Raw genomic sequence first — 18,109 nt, 5'->3', positions numbered from 1 at the left:
CTGAGCAATGAAGTTTCGCTGGCTCTCTAAATCACAGATACACACACAATATAGAAGCAAAGTTATGTGTGTACGCGTGGGGTGTGTGTGTGTGTGTGTTGGTCATCCTGCTCATTCGTTGTAATTCTCCCATAATCCTTTACTCTGCAAAATGACACAGCTGCCAGACATATCCTCTTTGCTGGCGCCTCAAACCTCCACTTCTTTCCTCTCTCTCCCACTCTCTTTATATGACACACACACACACACACTGTGACACACACGTATTTTACAACCATCAACCATGCACAGAGATTATCTTGACGATTACATGATCAGCATCATGTTAACTCGTGCACTTTACAGTAAAAGCATGACACAACTATTTCTGTGATTCGCAGCGCACAAAGACGTGCCTCCGTCACCATGACAACACTATTCCTGGAAACAAACAGGATCTCCATTCCCGATGCATTTATGATTCCTCGTCTGCTAATTGTTAAAAGAAAAGGCACCAGTTGGGGAAGGATGATAAAACAGCGCGCTGGCTTCCTGTTTGTGAGGACAGAACACACCCTGTTTACACAGCGAGCGCACAAAACTGCTTCCTAATCCCCCACATGGCTCGGTGCTGGACTCGGTTGGTGGAGTGGGTTTTTGAGAAGCACCTGCTGGGGACTTATCAGCTCAGTTTAGAGGAGTTTAAAAAAATAATCTCACCTGATTTTGAAATCGGGTTGCATCACGCTCAAAAGGAGACAATTCTACAAGATGTCGAAATAATGGTGCAACACACACGTACTTTAAGAAATCTTTAAGATGATCCTAGCAGAGGGAGAAAAGCAGCATCTTATGTGCGGATGAAAAAGAAAACTGCGGTGCAACAGCTTGCAGCTTAGCAATGAGCAAAAAAGCAGAAGGTTGAAGCTAAATGAAAGGTGCTAGAGAAATGCGGTCAGCCTATTCTAACCTAGTCTATTTAGAAGGGAGAATTTAGCTTCTGTATTACATATATATCTCTAGCAGCATTGCTAAGTAGCAGTAGTTAACGATATGAGCCTCAGGGGCTAGAATGGCAACGGCTGTACTTCCATCTCAGCTGACTAACGCACCGGTAGGCCCTGTGGTAGTTTCAGATCTCATTCTCGTTGTAGGCTCTCCATCTCGATCTCAGTGGCTGCTTTGAAAGTGATGATGTTATAATAATCACAATCGACTGAATTTTAATTTCTTGTGACACCCTGATAAATATAGGAGCAGTTTGAGATGTTTTAGACTTGCGCAGAAATGGATAATCAAAGCCAAAAAAAAACAAAACAAAAAAAGAAATCCAAAGAAAATGTAACTACCAAAGGTCCTGGACCCGATTTATCGCACTGAAAGTGCTGGTGGCTAAAGTGACCTTAAAATCCTAAAAGCCCAGCACAAGAAAGCTTCTTAGTTTGTATGACGTGGTCAGAAAAGCGATCCTATCGCTGCTTTTCACCTGGCAAAATTAATTTACAGCCTCTCTGATATAAGACAAAAGGGAACATATCAAACAAAAAGAGCAGACCAGAGATGTGGAGCACCCCACATGCCGCGCTGGCACTTTGGTGATGCCAGTCTGTCCGTCTATTCCCTAGCAACCCTGTAACCCGGGGCGACAGGGCCTCAGCAACAAACAGACAGACCAGAACTCCGCTTGCTTGTTGCCAAGAGGCTGATAATGCAGAACTTTTCAGATCTGCATACAACCACACACAATAGGAACACAAAGACAGGAACCTCCAGCATATACATACAATATTACCATCATACTTCATCTATTCGCACTTGCATGCAATCACACACAGTGTAAAGCAGGAATAGAGACATTATACATAAGCGATATGCTGCTTAGCAGCATAGCACGTTTTTCCTGGCTTAATACATCCACAATATTAATGATGATGGCATTTGTTAAGTTGAATTGATAGAGACACAGACATGCTCATGTCACGCATTCTGGTTTGAATTATTAAAGCTGTCAAACTTTGCACATCCACACATAAAAAAACATTTTTGGGGAAAACTTTTTGCAGGAAAGAGTCTAATGTCTCCGTCTCTGAGCATTCACACAGATTCTTTGCCTGCACCGTGTGGGAAGGGTGGAGGTAGGGAGGTAGAGGGGTTAGCGAGAAGTCTGCTAATTGGCAGGGCTTACCATTCTTCGAATGACTGAGTAACTGAAACAGTTAATATCCTACCTCAAGAGAGAAATGGATGAGTCTCGTCATTCATCACCTGTAAAACAAAAACAAGAGAAGACCGTGTTTGAGAGTCAACGCACACGTCTGCCGGTAACATAATAAGGAAAAATAACCCCAGAATATGCAGAGAGCTCAGGAAAAGAGCAAGCACACTGTGTGATTCACGCAGGGATTCAACATCCACTCGAATGGCCTCCTCGCAAATTCTTGTTGATCGAATCTGAGCATGCTCGGTTGACAACGTCAAGTTAGGGAAGCACGAGGGGGATAACCCTGCTATAGAGGATAATGTGTTATATGCTCGCTTCCAGCCCTTAGTGGATGCAACATAACAGGAGCAGGGGGGAGAAAGTGCTGAAAAAGCTCCCGTGTGAGGCGGCAGCGCAGACATCAGAGCAAATGGGATGTGAAGTTTCTGGAACAGCGTCTGTATTGTTGGGGGAACGCAGCAGGGGGGTTAAGCTCATGCAGCTTCTGTTTACTGACAGAATATAGGAAAGCACAGCGCTCACCTGCACCTATTAACTGATATTGCGTCGCAAGCACCCGTATCCAGCACAACTACAGAGCTTACAGATATTCTGCCATTAAGTCTGAAAGAACTGTGTGTGTAACAAGTATTGCAGAGTCATTAATAGTGTTCCTTTCACTGTTACAGCCTGTTTAATGAGAGGCCACAACCACGCTGTCTGAGTGATTAGTTACTGTGGCGGCTGACGGCCAGCACTTGTCTTTGTATGCTCAAAATATTTGGAGGGAAAAGGAGGTCTAACTGCGCGCCACGTACCTTCAATCATTCCAATACCAGCTTCTAGTCTACTTCCAGCCCCCTTTATATCGTCTAGAATGCTATAAAAACAAAACATTTACAGGATTTCAAAACCAAAGAGTAACCTACACCCACAGGCACAGAGCGAATATGTGTTCAGAAGCCAAACCCTACTAGCGTTGTTATTTTATGAGGTATTGTGTAGATGACAAGAGTCTAAAAATAACCTTCATAACGTGGCTGAAAAGAAGCTAATGTCCCAGCTTCATTTGTTGCTCTGAGTCAGGCTTTTAAATTCCCAGTTAATGACCTGTTTTTGAGCTCTTGAGTTTCTCTTTCTCTCTCTGTCTCATATACCGTGTACATGTACATACCCATACATATACATACATATATATAGCATATTTATAATGATGTGTATAGGATCAATGATGGAAAGTGACTAATTATAGTGTGAATCGTCCCGTCCTGCGTCTCTCCTGCTGAAGGAGCCACCGCAGCTTGCTCTTTATCGAAACCGACATAGCTGCTTTAAAAAACAAAACAGACCATGTCACATTCTTTCTTACTGGTAGTGACAGGTTAGGAGGAAACAAATCTCTGAACATTTATTTAAATCTGACAAACAATGCAGAAGCTGAACACAATGGCATGAAGGGAATGAAGGGAGGATGTAAATAAAATAGCTGTAGGGGCAGATTAGTAAGCAGATTATTTTAGTGACCTTTGCGGTCAAACGGCAACACGATACTCTCTGTAACTTTTAGAGATGATGACATGGAGAGAGGTGAATTAAAGTATTAATGCCTAGAGATCACCGGTTTCTTGGTAAAATTTATATTCCCCAACCGGTTGGTGAGTGGTTGCTGGAGGTTGATGGCAGCTGCTGTGAAATTTATTGCATAAGTCCAAATCACACAGGTCTAGAGAGAAGTCAATGACTCCCTGGCAACACCTGGTTGCTAGGGGAAAATGAATCTTCCCCAACCAGTTTGCAAGTGATTAATGAAGGTTACTGTCAGTTACGGTAAAGAGGTATGTGGTGCTGCACTGATAACCTCCCTGTGATTGCATTGGTTGCAAGCAGACTGCTGCAGTCACTTATTGCTAGAATGGAAGATGCAAACACTGAAAACTAGCTAAGTGGCTGCGGAACTTGAAGTTTTGAATGCAAATTGGAAACATTAAACGTTCATCTTCAAAGTAAAAGCTGTGCCTTTTGTAACATTGTTGTAGTTGCTGAGTTTTTGCTGACAAGCCTCCATCTTACACACAAATTAAGGGGAACTGCAGCACTGTGGAGGTGGTAAATCATAAGGAGGTTTTTTGGGTGCAGTGCCTTCTTTGTGATCAGTATCACCCAGCGTTAGCCTGCAACCTCCAGCAACCACTCTCCAACTGGTTGGGGAATACAAATTTTCCTTAGCAACCACAGGTTCCCAAGAGGTTGCCAACGGTTCTCTAAGCCTGTGTGACTGAAACCTAAAGTAAAATCCTGAATAAATAAGCGGAGAAACACAACAAATGCAGAAGCATCCACATCCATAAATTGTAATATCTTACATAAAAAATAAAATGCTGTTACTCATTTCACTAATTTGTGCTTTCCTTGTGTCCCCTGCCCTTAGTATGCTCTGTTAAAGGATGTCTAAATTGCTAAAATGCATCTGGAGCACAGAATACAGCAAGCCTGTATTACTACACAGAGTTTTTACGTTCAGCTCATAAAAGAGGCGTGGCACACAGCTGGGACATCCGAACTGATTGGAGGACTGCTCTTTGAACAACTATTAGCGTTTTTAAGGTAGTCAAACTTTCTGCTCTTCACGACACGTGTGTGTCACACTAATTAAATGGTAAATGGTTTGTATTTGTATAGCGCTTTTACTAGTCCCTAAGGACCCCAAAGCACTTTACACAACCAGTCATCCACCCATTCACATACTGGTGATGGCAAGCTACGTTGTAGCCACAGCCACCCTGGGGCGCACTGACATCATCATCTGCCTTGACTCTTCTATCCACAGGTTTCTGCCGGACACTGGCGCCACCAGGTCCTCTGAGGCAACGGGTGAAGTGTCTTGCCCAAGGACACAACGACCGAGACTGTCCAAGCCGGGGCTCGAACCGGCAACCTTCCGATTACAAGGCGAACTCCCAACTCTTGAGCCACGATCGCCCCATAATTAAGTGTGACCCTGAGTACAAAACATAAAAAATGTCTTAAACACTTTTACACCTGAGATCATAAATCGATGTCGCTGTGTCAAACTACACAACTACAAAACAAGTCTGTCTCATCATCTGTCTCGATTCTTCTATCCACAGGTTTCTGTCTTACTCTAGGGTCTCTCATGAGTCAAGGAAAGGAATTGAGAAAGTGCAATTTGGGAAATGAGAAAAGGTTCAGATGGCAGGAGAAAAAGGTCAAAGTAAGTTCAATGCGGGGGCACAAATGGAGAGTTTCAGTCACCAGAGCTTTCCAGATGGCTTCAACGGAAGTAAAGATTGGTCTCAGAAAGACATCGTGGTCAACGGCACACAGTAAATGACCGTGATTCTTGTGCACTATTACAGGTCGGCATCAGATGTGATCACACTGTCAGCAGTAACAACAACAACTTCAACAACTAGACAAAGAGGGTCATTTTTATTGCACATTACAAAGACGACTGCACATTTGAGAGCTCAGTAGGGGAAACACCATAAATACTGATATGGAAAAAAAGGTGATATGATCAGATAAGTTGTACTTTATGGTATTCACAACAAATGGGTGAATGGAAGTGTGGTGTACACCCAAAAATTAGGACAGGCCTGAATGCTTGACCTTTACATCTGGTGGCTTTGATACCCTGTAGGCACATTTAGCTGGTTTGTTTCATATCACTGCAAACTATGCTGAGCTGTGCCGAGTGCTCACCTTTAAACTCGGTTAAACCTTTCTATCCTTGCTGGACTGGTTTCTTCCAGCATAACAATCATGCACAGTCATCTTCACTAGATATCAACCGAACTGAACCTGAGGGAGGTTTTGAATCCAAGATGTTAGACAGCACTTTAGCACCTTACGAGGAAATGTTCATTGAAATAATGGTATTTTATCCCTCCAGAGACTTGCAGAACCAACGAAAAGACACAAGCAGACTACACAAAAGTAAGGTAAGGTTGATGACTAAAAGGATAGGATAGTATAAACCAAAGGATGTAACGTTGTACAAAAAGGAATATCGATCACATAAAGAGACCTGTCTCTGACCCAGAGTCGGCACGCCCCCCTTTTTCAGCAGAAAAGGAATTTTCCCAAGTGAAGAGAAGTGACAGGTTTCATATCTGTACCAGCGCTGTGCTAGTCTGGTGTGGGGAAGAGAGACAAATTACCCATCGACCGGTCGAACTCTGCATAGTGACCAAATAATAATGAGATGGTAGATACAAGCAGTGAAAATGAGCTTCTTCTGCAGGGTAGCTGGACTCACCCTTAACAACAGATTGAGAAGTTTTATCAAGCCAAAGTGAGTAGACCAGCAGCTCCTTCACACTAAAAGGAGCCAGTTGATGTGGTTCAGGCATCTACATAAGCCTAGAAGGCCTCAAAGCAGACCCAGGAAACACTGGAGACACTAAAACTCTCAGGAACGCTGTGGTATTCCTGGATTTCTCTGCCTAGACTGCTGTCCTGACAACCTGGATGGACGGACATGGATGGATGGATGGATGGAGGGATTGAACTCCTATTATATTCCAGTCTGATCAAAAGTTGAGGTTCAACCGGGTCATGTACAGTTCTGGTACTTGCTTTGTTCTGTCTACCAGTTTTTCACCACCAGCTCCTCTGTACACTGACTAAATCTCTACAAGCTATAAAAGGTTGGAGCCTCACTTCAGGATTAGGAAAATTTTCCAGAAGGACAACGTCAGACTGAAAACATTTTCATCAGTGTGCTAGAAATTTCTAAGAATTGTTATGTCTAGCAAATCTGTCTCGTTTGGCCCATCTGAGAGTTGCCACTGGCTCTTATCCCCAGCTATAGTCTTTCATTCCTAAATTCCTCTGGATCAGCGAACACTCTTGAATTCATTTCTGAATGAGTCATACGCAAAGCTCCACCTAAATTGCACCCTCTAATAAATTTCCACTGTTATCCCAAAGGGAGTCTTCATGTTTGAATTTCCTCCTTTGTTTAAGAGTGGTTGTAGGTTTCGTTTTTTCTTACAGGAACGGTGTCCCCTGGAGAATTGTTGTTCTGTTTTAGAAATTACTTCTCATTCCACAGCTTCATCCCGTACTCTGTCAAGTTGAAAGAAGACTGTGGAAAGCACTTTCCTTTACGTCTCTACCCAGGTTTCATCTTTTTCGCCTCTTTGCCGTCCTCTCCGCGCCCATTTTCCTCTTTCCTCTTCAGTACTTGCAACTCTTTTCATCTTCACCCCTCCTGTCTAATCCTCCCTTTTCTTAAACTTTCCTATCCTCCCATCATTTCCTCTCTTTTTTTTCTCCTCTCCTCAGTCCCTCAGTATCTGTATAGCTAAGGGGCCTGGCTCAAGTTCAAAACCTTTTTCATGTTGCTCTTTAGCGCAGCTCAGCAGAGCACCCTGCTGTGGTGGGTCTCCTTGCCTTTTTTCAAGCTCACATCCCACATCTATTCCTCTCTTTGCCTCTCACTGGCACTCAGATCACTTCCTTTACCAGGAGCTAGAAGGTACACTGCCTTCATCTTCCCCTCCTTCTTTTTCCTGCTCTTGTCAAAACTTCTACTTCCACTGTCTGAAGAAAAAGTGCTGCTTCTGCAACACAGCCCAAGCGTTTAAGCTTTGCTGGGATTTTTTTAAAGTGCTACTCCCTAGGCCAAGCATGCTGTCTTTGCAATGTCACTGATCTATAGAAGAAAAAAAAATTGCACAAGTAAATGATCAGCAAACTGTCAACTGTCAAGTTGTTGCACATGACCACTGATTTTGGTTTTATACTCAGCTTCATGTCTTGTGATTGAAATACACAGTTTGCTTAAAAGTTTTCAAGATAACAACGATTTGGGTCGAGGTTACCTTAGAACTATTAACAACTGAAAGACTTATTATTCAAATTATTGAAAACATTTCCAGTGCAAACAGCTGATTCGCACAACCAAAATAACACTTCAACATCAAACAGGTTTCCTATTCTTCTATAAAATCCTAACGATGTTTAACCCAATCACACAAAATCTTCCAATAAAAAGACAAAAATTAATTTTGATAAAGCGTTGTGATGATGGTTGATGATATCAGTGATAGATGACAGCCAAAGTGATGGGCGAAAGCTCTCCCATGGAGGCTATTTTTAGCTCTTTTTCTTACTAATGCATTCAAATAATATCATTACTATGAGGTTCATGATGAATTGAATCTGCATCGCTATAGTTTCATGTTGCACCGCGCCATGCAACTGATGCTTGCAACACAGACATGTCCAGGCATGCACGGGCAGATACCTTCTGCGAGCTTTTAGGTGTAGCGTGTGGCGCATCATCATCATCGTCATTATCAAAAATCACAGCTTCTCAGAATGTTGTGCAGGTCATGTCTTTACACACCACTTTGCATTTAAACATTATTTTTTATTGATCTCTGGCTCTCTTCCACAGTGTTTTGTCCTGTTTCTACCAGAGGTTTCTTCCTGTTAAAAGCAAGTTTTTCCTTCCCACTGTCGCTAAGTCCTTGCTCATAGGGGATCGTCAGATTGTTGGGGTTATCTTTGTATTATTGCAATGTCATTACCGTGCATTATAAAGCACATTGAGGTGATTTAGTGGTACACAAATAAAACTTGAATTACAGTAAGTTACTAATCAGAAAGTTGTTGGTTCAAACCCTGGCTGCACCAGTCTGCATGAAAGATACTAAATCCAATACACTTATTAGAAAATGAATGGGTGTTAATATTAGATAGAAAGCGCCTAAGAGTAGAAGTAAAGTGCTTGCATGTGAATAAGTGAATGAAGTGTATTGTATAAATTGCTTTGACTGCTCAAGTTGAGTAGAAAACCGCTTTATATGAACCACAGCGCTGAGTTATGAAAATAAACCAGGATTAAGTGATGGTAATAGAATCAGTAGCAGGAAAGAACTCACAGACTTGTGATGGCACTCACATCTGAGACATTTTGTAATAATAAAAAAAAAAACATATCAAAAGTTACTTTTTCTTAACAAGTACCATAGAATTAAACTACCAACCGAGTGGACCTGCTGAATCCTGTAACTTCTCCTCAGAGAATCTAAGACAAACATCAGGGACCAACTGTCCAGGAACTGAAAGGCCCCTCAGTTTACTGCGACAATCAGCTCTTTGTCCCTCCACTTGGCTCCAACATCTTTCCTCCAGTTCTATTTACTCATTCATTCAGCACTAATTCTCTGTCTGTGTCACTCTGTCTCTCTGCATCTTTCTCTTCTTTCTTCTTTCCTTTATGTCTTATCATTGCCATTGTCTCATCCTGGACACAGAAGCATATTTGCCAGGAGCCAGCAGAGGCAAACAGGGAGCCTATTCAAAGAGCTCATCACGGACACGAGAAGGGTTAGAGAAGGAGGAGGAGGATGGAGTGGAAAAAGCAGAAGGAGACAGAGAGTAAATTCCCTGGATGTCTTGATATCAATAAGCAATTTCTTCAAGAGAAAACATTGGAGGGAAAAATAACTAATGGCTTTAATTGCATCCTTTTCAAACCTTCTAGCAATTCTCACGTTGCACACTGTTGCACTCAATCCAAACCACACAAACAATATTTGCCTTGCTCTTTATCATCCCCCCACATACACACACCCCACGCTCTCTGAGGACATAATGCCCTGAAGTCCATTAACAAATACAGTCCCTGCTGACAGACAGTCATTTGCAATCAGTCTGAAAGAGAAAAATGCATAGTTGCTCATATCCTCTGTAGCAGATGATAGCCTCAAACAATTACACACTCTGAGCCAAGACAGAAGTCAGAACTGATCACTTCCTTTATTGCTTATTGCTACTGCTTGGGCAGTGAGCGAAACGCAGTGATCAAACAGACATTGTCTCACAAATATTGGCTGTTTCTCTGATGAACGAAAGATCAATAGGATTGCAAGACGTGCCCTCTAATCGCTGTTGTTTTATGCTCGTCATTTGATCCCTGATCTAATGTGTTTTACATGCCACAGAATTTCTGTCACAGACATAAATGGCTGAAGTTAGCTGCAGTTTCAATATTCAGCCTGCTTGTAAATGAAGCATTTTCACACGTGCATTTGAAAAGAGGAAAAAGTGATTTATTTGAAATCCAACTCGCCGTGCTGACTCTCAAAGGAACAGAAAGCAGCTTTTTAGCTGAGTTGGCAACAAGTCAACAAAAGAGGAATGGAAGACAGACAGTTATGACAGATGGGTGGATGGTACAGCTTTTTAAATAAACCGTGTGAACTTACTGTTAGCAACAAAGTAAACAGACACTAAACAAGGGAACACATTTGCTAAGTGTTTGGCAACAAACATGTTGAGGTTTTAGGGCTTTTTTTTTGTGCCTCATAATAAAAAGTTTAGTTTTAGTTTAAAAGAGAACAAATTGGACAGTTGATGAGCACCGGCTGCCTGGAGTCAATCTTCTAGTCCAGTGGATGAACTTTCCTCTAACTGTGAGGCTGTTCCATTGATTCAAGTATTCAGGTTGTGAAATATCAAAATTCAGTGTGTGGTGTAACATATTTCTGGAAGGATCTAGACCTTCAAAGCTGAACCAATTCACAGACAGTTGATGTGGGACATCGAGTAGGAAGGCAGGTGTGTGTGTTTGACGGGGTTTTCTGAGATTTTGTTGGAAGGATTTTTTTTAATTTAATAAAATAAAACAAAATATGAAATGTAGTCACCCTTCAAGATCTCCATCACCACTGGTTGACTTGAATTGTGGAGCAGAGACTGGCCCTTATTCAAAAAGCAAGTACACAATAGAAATAATAGAAATCTCACATCATGTTAAGATTGTAATAAAATATAATTCTTCTTTTTTGCACAAGAATAACACCACATAAAACCATAAAAGTGGAACTAAATACAGCCCAACTCATGCAATCATCCATTTAATACATTGTGAACTTGAGTCTGCCCCCCAGCTCCCACCCCCTCGAGTCTTTTCCCTCCACACTCAGCTATGTCTCCATCCAATCAACCCCCCAAAAATTCCACATCACACTCAAGAATTATTATTTCGCCCTGGAGAGCTCCACACTTCACTTCATTTCCCACATTTCTCCCTTTTCCTTTCTTGCTTATCTGTCCGGCACCTTTCTGTGCCCCATTACCACGCTGATGAGCACAAAACCGTTGGAGAGGTTTGACCATGAAATATCAGCCTGGAGCATAGCAGAGCACGTACCCACACCTTGTTTGTCTGCGGCTTATATTAATAACGCTGGTACGCGACGAGATAACAAGGGCATTTCCTATTATGAGCCTGCTTGGGAAAAGGGAAGAGGGAGGTACGCTTTAATTGTAAGCAGAACAGACCGTCAATGTAAGTGTGTGTGCGTGTGCGAGCGTGAAGCCAAGAAAGAAAAATAAGTCGTCAAAGGGAGGCAAAAGGGATAGACGATAAATACAGAGGAATTTAAAGCAGGCAAACTGAAGAAAAATAGGATTGAGTGAGATATGGAGAAGAGGAAGAAGAGTGGTATGCAAAAAAAAAAAAGATGACGACGGAGAAAGAAGAAAAAAAAGTAGACTGGAGAAAAGATGGAAAAAGTAGTGCACATAGCCAAAGAAACAAAGAGAAGGGATGTGAGCAGGGGAACGGCAGACAGACAGAGAAGAATAAGAAAGCGTAAAAATGGCCCGAAGGCTTTGCTGATGGATGAAAACCAATCCACTGCCCATCCCATCCGTCACCTGACTGCACATAAATGAAGCAAACAACCACCCTGTGGAGCACAAAACCTCATCACAACATCACCTGCATGTGTGCACCTTGTAGCTTTACTTGTGAACACACTGGGAGACATCAGAGAACCAGCAGATAATCATCTCTTTGTGGTTTATCTTTTCATTTAATCGCCAATAAGCTTCATTCAGCTCCAGCTGTAAAGTAGCCGTGAACAGATATTTTAGCTCTCCACGAAAACCTGACGTTGAACAATGGACCACACAAACCAGCAGCTAGCATGGTTTTAGGCCAATGCAGGGGGAGTGCCACGTTATCCAGTTGTACTCCATTTGTGGTAAGAAAATGACAAATGATGAATAAGAAAATGACAAATATTTCAGTATGTTTAACGCTTGCACCTGTCTTGTAAGTGCAGTGAAGCTAAAGTAGCTAATAAAGCACTTAGCATGGGTTTGAATCCCACCTGTGGTCCTTGTTTTTCTCCGTTTTCCTGTCTGTCTCCACGATCTCTATCAAATTAAGGCAACACGGCAAAAACAAGAGCACTCAGCACTGCAGGTCTGTCTGAAGACCAAGGGCTTTACTAAAACTTTGGATTTTGATGGTGTTTTTATAACCACATATTACAATGTTAGCCTGCTATGGTGTCCCTGTAACCTCATAGGGCTTCATATTACAAAAACAGTGTCTTGTACAGCCCTCTCCGTGCCCTTTCATATGATATATTACTCGATATAGTTTCTTCATATTTTGTTTTTCAAGGTCATCTTTGACCTTGGGCGCTAACGATCAAGGTCAAGGTAAAATGCTTAGTCAACTTAAGTACTCCCCCCAGGTATAGTATACTGTTGTAAAGTTTGAAGATGGTCTGTGAAAAAAATATTGTGGGTAATATGAAGTTTTTACTGATTTCCACATTTGGTGTGAACTTACCCTTGACTCAAATTTCACACAAATTAAATCAGCTCGAGTTGTTTCGTGTTTCTTCCTTAACAACGGCAGAAACAAAGCAGAAAATTACTTTGCAAAATATAACGATTTTGTTCTCACAAAGGCAAAAATGAAAAAGGCTGTACAGAATATAGATAAGACTCTGTATGTGCGTGTAGGAGTGTGCATGCAGGCCTTTGTATACAAGTCATGTACGTGTGTGTGTGTGTGTGTGTGTGTGTGCGCCCTCCCTGGAGTGCCTCAGCCAGCGGAGCGTGAGATGAGGCGGCTCCCTTCGAGCGACATTATAGCGTCCCAGCCCTGCAGTGTGTGACTGTGTGCGTACACGTCTACACCCGCCGCATCAGCAGCTCTTTACACCAAGTAGGTACACGCGCTGCGTTCACTCACCCATCTCTGCTGTCCGTCACCTCCTCTCACCTCAGCCCTTCACACTCAGCATGCTGGTAATCATTTGTTGCCACTTGTTTACAGTTCACGCATACATAACACTCGAAGGTGTTACGAGTTGGAGTGGTGATCAAAAACACAGCCGCACTTCCCCACAGATCCCGCTGCTGTTATTACTTAAAGGACGCTGCCGCCCGTCCCCTGCCCGTCGCTTGCATCGCTCCGTGAGGTTGAAAAATGCATGAGGCCTCAAAAGATGGAAACATGGCATCTACTCATACTGGAATAAAACTGCAGGAGAGGAGTTCTTCAGTTTTAAAGTTGTGACACCAACCTGACCAACTCAAGGTCTGCCTGCTGTGGATTTTTTATGAGGTAGCAAGGCTGTCATGGAGACAGATTTGTAGGCATACAAAACTTTATTTGGTTTTAAAGGTGAACAAACCAGGAGATTATTTGAAACTCTGATCGAACGTCCACTGTTCTAATTGTACGTTTTTAGGCTGGAGTTAAATTGGAAGACCTCTCTTCAATACATCTGAACCTGTCACAAAACACAGCACACACACACACACACACACCAACCACAGAGAACCAGTCTTGTCAAATTCACACTCTAACAACAGGGGGCGAATGCATAACAATGCGCTACCCACAATTCTTGAGAAGTGGGACTCTGATTTCCCATTAGACTTTCCTCTTAGGCAATCTCAATTAATTGCATCCACAGTGTTTACTTGCCATTAACACACAACACTCTCTGTCTTCTGTAGCCCAGAGGTGAGTTAGGTTTAGTGGGTTGTTTTTTAAAGCCTTTTCATTTTCGCACTACAGGAAAGAGACTTGGTGCACAACACAAACACAGAGCAGCAGAATAGTCTAGCGCAAGCTGAAGCGCCCTGTTATCTTTGAGAAAATTGCTGAGGGCCAGTGTGATTTGATAGCAGCATGTGTTTCTTTGCGCATGAAAGAGATAAATAGTATGTGTCTAAGTGGAAACCGGTGCATTGTCAAGTGTGTGTGAAACATAGGAGGGAGTATATCTAAATTCTGCATGTGTACCCGTGTACTGTAAACGGGTTCATACATGTGTGTGCACTTCAACACATTCATGTTCTGTATGTCTGTTGTGAGTCGAGAGTGAGTGTTCCCGCTGTGATTTGGCTGCTTAGAGTGAGTATCTCTGGGCATGATCAGGCTGGATTCCAAATACTGTATGTCAGGACAAACAAGTCTAGCTCCAGCAATGAGTGACATACTAGGTTGCAAACACACACATACACACACACACACCTACGTTTGGTATGCTTACCTAATGAGCTCAGAGGCTACGTATCTCCAAATATTTTGCTTCTTTCTAGAACTCACTTTCACAGAAACATACAAGGTGATGGAAGAAATGCAACAAGTTTTCTAAGCCACGCCACTATATTCTATTCTGCAGTCACAGTTAATACAGATGAGGCTGGCAAACATCTACCAGCTAGTCTTAATGGGTGATAAATTGGTCCAAATCTGCAGGTTTTTCTAACCCCAGGTGATGGCGCTCATCATGGTTCAACATTTTAGATTACCAGAACATTCGGTGCTTTCCCTGCTTTAAATGTCTCGCTACAAGCATTTCCTAGTCTTACTGAGATGTGAAACAAGACTTTTAAATTTTAACACCTGTCTGCTTTCTTTAGGTACGTGGTTTGGTGGTGAGAATTTCTGAGCAACACCTGCTAAACATCCATAGACTGTCTTGGAAACTGTGTACTTGTGTTTCTTTATAACAAAAAATATGCTCAGCAAGTCCCCCTGACATTGTAGGAAACAAATTCAATTCTTGCAAGGGTCAGCAGTGTTTAGGAGACGTAGAGGAGCATGAGTGATAACCAGACTCACGCACCGTAGATCAATATCCTCTTTTTATTATTAGAATTGCTCTCTCGTTTTTTATTCACCTCATCTGTCAAAGTCTCCGTCTAATAGGTTTTTTTCCCTCCAGTTTCTCGATTCTGTCTTCATTCTCTGTCCGGATCTGTCCCATTTCTCACCATGAGCCTCCTAATCTTTACAAGGAGTGGACCCGATACATTTTCAGCGACTAATTTGACCAGGGTGAACAACCACAACGGCAATGGTCTTTTCTCCATGAACACCTCTCTTCATTTGAGAAATGACAGGCCTCACATAGTCAAATTACAGATTAAGGTGTGAGATGCGTGCAGCACTGAATCAAAGGCACACAGTTCCAGAAAAGGTGGAATGGAAACCTAATTATATCAGATCTGCCCACCAAGCTCCGGACATGGGCGTGTACTTGACAGTTTTTGCTAGTACGTTCTCAGGCCACAGCGGCTTCCCTCAACCAGAATGTGTTGACCACATGAGCGGCTCTTGTGTGCGTTTCCTCTTCCTCAAAGAAAAACTCAAGAAAAATTTCTAAAAAGCCACACCTTCTGTAGCTGTAGCTAACTTTTGGCTGAGAAATGGAAGAAAAAAACCCCCAAAACAACCAACCTGCGACATGGCAAGTTCTGTTTTTCTATTCGTGTGAAAATATTCACATGTTGAACATGTGGAGTTCAAATAAAAGCCACTTCTGTGATGTTGTGATGTCTACACAGCTGACCGTCAAAGGTTTTACAAACAAAATTCAACAAATACTTGCAATAGCTCAATAAAACTACGGATAACTGTTGAAATTATTAGCTAATAGTGTGTAATAGTGTTTGTTTTGGTTGTTATGTGACTTAACAGAGATCTATGAGTCATTCAAACATAAAAAGGCACCTAAGTCAAGGAATAAAGCAGTGTTGTGTCTACATAAGATAAGATAAGATAAGATAAGATAAGATAAGATAAGATAAGATAAGATAAGATAACCTTTATTAGTCCCACACGTGGGAAATTTGTTTTGTCACAGCAGGAGTGGACAGTGCAAAAGTTATGAGGCAAAAATTAGAATACAATAAGAATAAATACAGTACACAACTGTACAGAATAGAATAAAATAAAATACTATATACAGTAGAATAAAATAAATATACAATAAGATAAAAATAGAATACAAATACAAATACTATATACAACTGAGTAAAAATACAACGATGACAGAAAGGATTATTGCACTTAGAGACAATAAGAGACAAGAAATAACCAATTTAAAAATTTAACTTAAAGCATTTTATTACTAATAGTGCATTCAAAAATATCATTTGTTCTATTTCCTTTATTTGAATCTGCAAAAATGCCAGTGATAACACAATTTGACTTGAAATAAAATACTATTTTTGCACTAAGAAGGTGATTCCCAAAGCTCAAATTTGGTATTTCTCAGCATGGTGTGCACTGTATCCTTAAAAAAAATCTGAGGGCATTGGACAAATAGAGGATAAAAGAAGTGCTGGGCCTAAAAATCTTTCAACAGCTGATGAAAAGTATCTGAAAGTTATGTCCATAAGAAAAAGAAAGAGAAAACCCCAGAAAAACTGTGACACTGGACCTGAAAAATACATTTGTACTTCCATCTACTGATCACTGAAACGTCATCAGAAGTGGTCTCAGTGGAAGGGTGGCTGACAGAAGCCATTCTGAAGGAAAGAAAACCGGGAGACAAGGCTGAGGTATCCCAAATTACAAAAGAGCTGGGCTGAAAATCAGTGATAATTTTCTTATGGAGTGATGAATCCAGATTTTACTATTTTGGTACAATATGTATGTACAGCTATCTGTAGAACACAGTGAAGGCTCGTTCATGGTTTAGGGTTGCATTTCAGCTACTGGTTTTGGAAAGTTTCTCAAAATTGATGAAATGATAAATATAGAAAAGTACCATCAGTTTTTGATCCACCGAGGAATAAAAATTCGAAAATCAACGTCATGGATTGGCCTCCCCAAAACCCGGATTCAACAATGCTGCAGCAGTGTGGGATTTGAATGTCCTTCAAGGAGACTGGACACTCCTGAAGACTATTTCAAGAAATTACAAGAATGCTTGTCTAGGAGAGTTCAGGCTGCGTTGAAGAATAAAGGCGGTCATACGAAATGTTGACTTTCAAGCTCGTTAGAACCGTAGATTCTCTGCCATGTATTTCCATGTATGTTTGCTTATGTTTCTGCTGCACCTTTTTTTCATTTTCCTCGCAAACAAAAAAGAGAAATGAGATGTTGCCCAAGTACCGCAAACTCATGTAGCAACATAAATTATTAATAAATATGGGTAAGATGTGTAATAAAATACAGCTAGCGGTTTATCTGTTGGGTAACAACTGAAGTTGCGAGTAAAGATTAGCCAAAGATGATGGATAAACAGTTAGAGAACAGTGTCAAGCAAAAATTATAAATAAAATAAATTACAAATTATTTAGCTAAAAGTATGACTAGCAGTTAAATTATTAGCTAACAGTGGATTAGCAGTGCTAGCTAACTGTAAGAATGCATTTTTAGCTACATGTAGTGGTTAAACAGGTTCAGCCGGACAGTAATAGCTAATAGATACAGAAGTAGCTGAAAGCACTGGATTGAAAAGTATGTTAATATTAAACCACAGCTGACAGAGTTGTTTGAAACAAATTTCCGAAGTCCCTCTGACATGGCTGTGAGGGTGGGCAGCTAAAAAGTGGACACAGCTGTTCTAATCTTTCACGTTGCTTTTATCTCCTGCAGACCAGTACAGCAGAAACTGCGTGGAGAGGGACAATAATTACATTTAGCTCTTCCATTTCTCCCTTCCAGATCAATGATGGAAAGAAATGCTCTTTGCAACAACACCACATAATAGCATTTTCCATTTTCATAAGAGCAGAAACTACTCAATTCAAAGCAAGCTTGACATTAAACAAAAACACTCGCACACAGCAACACGCACTTCCTCCAGACTCAAGCCTGCATATTTTTTTCCCCTCAGG

The 18,109-nt window shown here is 41.4% G+C and overlaps 1 protein-coding gene across 3 annotated transcripts in view; it reads right to left on the bottom strand.

The window, feature by feature from the left end:
• pag1 (phosphoprotein membrane anchor with glycosphingolipid microdomains 1) overlaps positions 1-18,109 on the bottom strand; it is a 61,180-nt gene that overhangs the window by 38,271 nt on the left and 4,800 nt on the right. For all 3 annotated transcript variants that reach the window (XM_085445638.1, XM_085445636.1, XM_085445640.1), the window contains exon 2: positions 2,208-2,244. The gene's annotated coding sequence lies outside the window, so the exon portion shown is untranslated. The remainder of the gene's footprint in view (positions 1-2,207; positions 2,245-18,109) is intronic.

Source organism: Copadichromis virginalis, linkage group LG22 (assembly GCF_057382275.1).
Source record: "Copadichromis virginalis isolate Kocher_CV1m ecotype Utaka linkage group LG22, C_Virginalis_male_GT1.1, whole genome shotgun sequence".
Lineage (NCBI taxonomy): Eukaryota > Metazoa > Chordata > Actinopteri > Cichliformes > Cichlidae > Copadichromis > Copadichromis virginalis.
The sequence above is the reverse complement of the archived record's forward strand: the minus strand, read 5'-3'. Positions and strand labels throughout refer to the sequence as shown.